A 4,056-nucleotide genomic window follows, 5' to 3' on the forward strand; every position below is an offset into this window, starting at 1 on the left:
ACAGGGCTGAGATTTTTCACGTGATGCCTGGCCCCCAGCAGGCTCTAGTTAAATGTTGGTTCATGGAATTATTATTCCCAAGACCAAAGCCTTAAAGGAATAGAGAAGGCTAGTTCATAGATAGAGATTACAATCCAACCAGAACATATAATAATCATGAAATTTCATGCTACTAACAATGTAACTTCAAAGGATATAAAGCAAAACTGATTTGGGTGGGGAGGGAATGGAAGAATTAACGAACCCACGATCCAAGTGGATTTAATACACCTCTATCAGAAATGAACGGAATAAGCAAAGCAGGGATTCTTAAACTTTTTGGTCTCGGGACCGCTTTGTACTTTTAACAGTTATTGAGGTTTTTAGATTAAACAGCTTTTGTTTACATGGGTATATATCTATCAATATTTACCATGTTTGAAAGAAAAGCTGAGGAAATGTATTCATTTAAAACAACAATAATAAATTAATTATATGTTAACATAACAAATTTTGTGTACAATAATATTTTACAAAACAAAAAAATTAGTGAGAAGATTGGCATTGTCTTACATTTTTGCAAATCTCCTTAACAGAAGACAGATTTTCCTATCTCCTACATTGAATGTGTTGCTACATGTTGTTTTGGTTGAAGTATATGAAAAAAAATTTGGCCTCACATAGAAATGTTGTTGGAAAAGACAGTATTTAAATAGGCTTTTCAGATATTGTGGATATTCTTCTTTGATACTATCAAAAAATTGACACGTGGCAGTTCCTTAAATGCTGGTTGTAATACAGAATCCGAATCCACATCAATAAACTTTTCTTACTCAATTACCTTAAAATCCATTGGTCTATCTTGTACTTTAAGTGGATTTTTGAATTATGTACAGTTTTGACTTTATAGACTACCTAAAAGAGACTTGGGGACCCTCAGGGGAATCCTGACCACACTTAGAAAACTATTGAGGTAGGCAATAAAAAAGTAAGAAAATGTAGGACTTGATAACATATTTAACAAGTTTGATCTAATAGGTATCTACATAGGACTTTGCTCACAACAAACCCCAAATAAACATTCTTCTAAAAAATGGTCCCTTCCATCAGCTGGGAGAACTGTGTGCTTGGACAAACTGCAGATGCTCCCAGATGGACAGGTGCCCAGCACGCCAGGTGTTCCACCCAGCTGCCTAGGCCCTGGAACAGCCTCATCGGGAAGGGGCAGTACATTAAAGTGCAGCCTCTTCCTTTCTCGGGACCACCACGGTGGCCTTCGGGGCAAGAACCCAGCAGCTTCCTGGCGGTTGGGTACCCAAATGGCCTGGTCTCACAGAGAGACCTTCCCTAAATGACTGCCCCAGGGCGCAGCCCACCACCTGGGCATCATTCCTGTGAAGGGATTCCCTTCTCAATCTCATCATGGGTTCCATGTCTGGGAGCCTCAGGGGTCCTCAAGGCAGAGCTGCCAGGTAAAGACTGACCACCCTCCTCTTCCAGACTTCCAGCCAGGCCCCTCTGCCCCTCAGAGCCCCTGGAACTGCCAGGTACAGACTCACCCAGCACCTCAGACCATGTGCATGCAGTTCTTACATAACCAGCAACAAGAACAATGCCTTGCTCTGTCCAGGCCAGGCACTAGAACTCCAAGAACAGCACAGGCGACCAGCTACCCAGAGAGCCAGCACCTTGTTCAGCCACCTGGAGCTCCAACACTCCCCCCTCACTAGTACCCAAGGCCACACTTCCCCTGGAGTGCAGAAGCCCCGCCAAGCCTGGAGAGGGGCTGAGGGGTGAGCTGGAGTGCAGAGAGCAGAATTGCTGCTTAGAGTGCCAAACAGGAGCCAGGGCTAAGGTGTCTGAGGGAGCTTTCAGAACATACACCACATTTTTACCCTAAAGTCACACAACCCTTGGAGAGCTAACATTCCTAGGTGCCTATTGTGTGCTGGCGCTGTGCAGGGGGCTCTTTTTCTATGCATCATTTTGTTTGCCCCTCACAATAATTGCTGAGGTTTCAGTTTATAAACAAGGAAATGGAGGGTCAGAATGGCTAAGTACTTGCCCAAGGTCACTCAGTGAGTATGCACTTGGATATAAACCTGGCTCCTTCTGTCTGCAGCGTCCAGGCTCTTGCACCATTACTACACTACACAATCTGACACTGTGTGGACGGGTCCTTTGCCTCCTGAGTGGTCATCTGCAGAACCTCTTCATGCTGGGGGCTGGGGGAGAAAAAAGGGGGAGCAAAGGCCCTCAGCTTGTGCTACCTGGACCCGATTCAGTCATCCTGGAAGATATTCTGTCCCACCCCCGGGTTACGCCTGCTGAATTTCCTTCTGCTTGTGCCTTGTGTCTTCTTCTCACAACCAGATCAGATGAAGCAGAGCCTATGTGTTTTGCATTCCTATATCGCCGTCTATATGCGAGAGCATTCCATCCGTGGCGAATAGTAAGAGGAGTGGTCCTTCACCTCTCTCCACTACCACTGCAAGGACAGGTCCACGGAAAGCCAGGAGCCTTGGAAACATTCAGGAGGGTGGGGCGGGGTGGTAAGGGCAGGATTGAGGGGAGGAAGTGCCCCAGCCCTCCTGCTTCCCAGCAGAACCAGCCCCCAGAGCACCCCAAGCCCTCCTATAAAACCCCGCCCACCCACCCCCCCACCCCCAGGATACCCTCCCAAGCAAAAGCTGAGATGGAAGTCAAGTCTTAGGCTAGACTCTCAAGAAGGAGCCACCCCACCCCCAAACCTCCCATCCAAAGCTCCTCCTGTGGGGAAGCCAATGGAAGGCAGGACACAGACAGAAGGAAAAGACCTCAAACAAGGGGCTCCAGAAGCCGCCTCCTCTCTGATGCCTCCTGGATATCCTTCCTTCTTCCTCCCAGCTACCAGAGGAGGTACCCTCTCCTCCAGCTGCATTTCTCACCCTGGGTTGGGATTTATCTTAGGGCGGAGTGGTTAAGCCCTGGCCTTTGTAGTCCAACACCTATCTTGCTCTCTCACCTATCAGCTATGTGACCAAGGGCCAGTTACTTCCCGGCTCCGAGCCCCCTATAGCCCTTAAGTGTGCAGACTCGGAATCCGCACCTCGTGGTTGGATCTGGGCTCCAGCTCTGGAACCAGACGAACCTGGGTTCAAGTTCTGGCACCGATGCTTACTTAATCTCTCTTAATCCCGTTTGGTACTTGTATCTGTAAAGTGGGGGATATTAATAGTATCTACCCACGTTTTAGCATCACTGTGTGAATTAAATGAGATAATTTATGCAATGTGATTAGAACAGACTTGGCACACAGTAAAGACCCCATAAGTATTATCTCTCATTAGAAACAGTAGTCGATAAGGTTGTAAAGTGCTGTGCAGTGTCTCTGGCACTTAGGAAGAACTCACTAAATCGTAGTGACGGTTATCTTCCTCCCCAGTAGGTTATGATGTCCCTGGTGGTGGGTTCAGGGTTGCATCCATCTCTGACTGCCCAGCACCAAGCAGGGGCTCAAAAACTGAGGACCGAGGGGTGAAGAACCCGCCAGAACCAGGAGAGTGTGGACAGCCGAGAGCCTCCTGCCAGGCGAAGGGAGAACCGAGGTGTCAGGGAAGAGAAAACAGAGGTGGAGGAAAGGCCGAGACGGACAGATAAGTAAGCGAAGTGAGTAAGAAAAGGAACAGGAGAGGCTGTGGCGAAGAGAGATAAGGAGGCCGGGATGGAGAAGACGAGGGGCGAGGAAAACGCCGGGAGAGGTGAAGGAGCCGCGGGGAGAGGCGCGAGGCGAGACTGGGGCCGTGGCAGGGACCCGGTGATCGGGAAACGAGCGCACCAGTCGGCGCCGAGCAGTAGGTGCTGGAGCCGGGTGGGAGGGACCAAGGGGGTCCCACCCTGCCTCCCTGATACCTTAGGGCGGGAGGCCGGGAGGCTGGAGATTGGCTGGGGCGTGCGGCGAGGCGGAGGCTGAAGTCCCGAGGTGGGAGGTGCCAGGATTACTCGGTGCGCCCGGGAGCCGAGCGAAGGCTGCCCACCTACCTCCTAGGGCGACCTCGGCGGCGGGAACACGCGGGGCAGCTGGGGGCGCCGCGGCCC

This window comes from Pteropus alecto, unplaced genomic scaffold (assembly GCF_000325575.1).
Source record: "Pteropus alecto unplaced genomic scaffold, ASM32557v1 scaffold88, whole genome shotgun sequence".
NCBI lineage: Eukaryota > Metazoa > Chordata > Mammalia > Chiroptera > Pteropodidae > Pteropus > Pteropus alecto.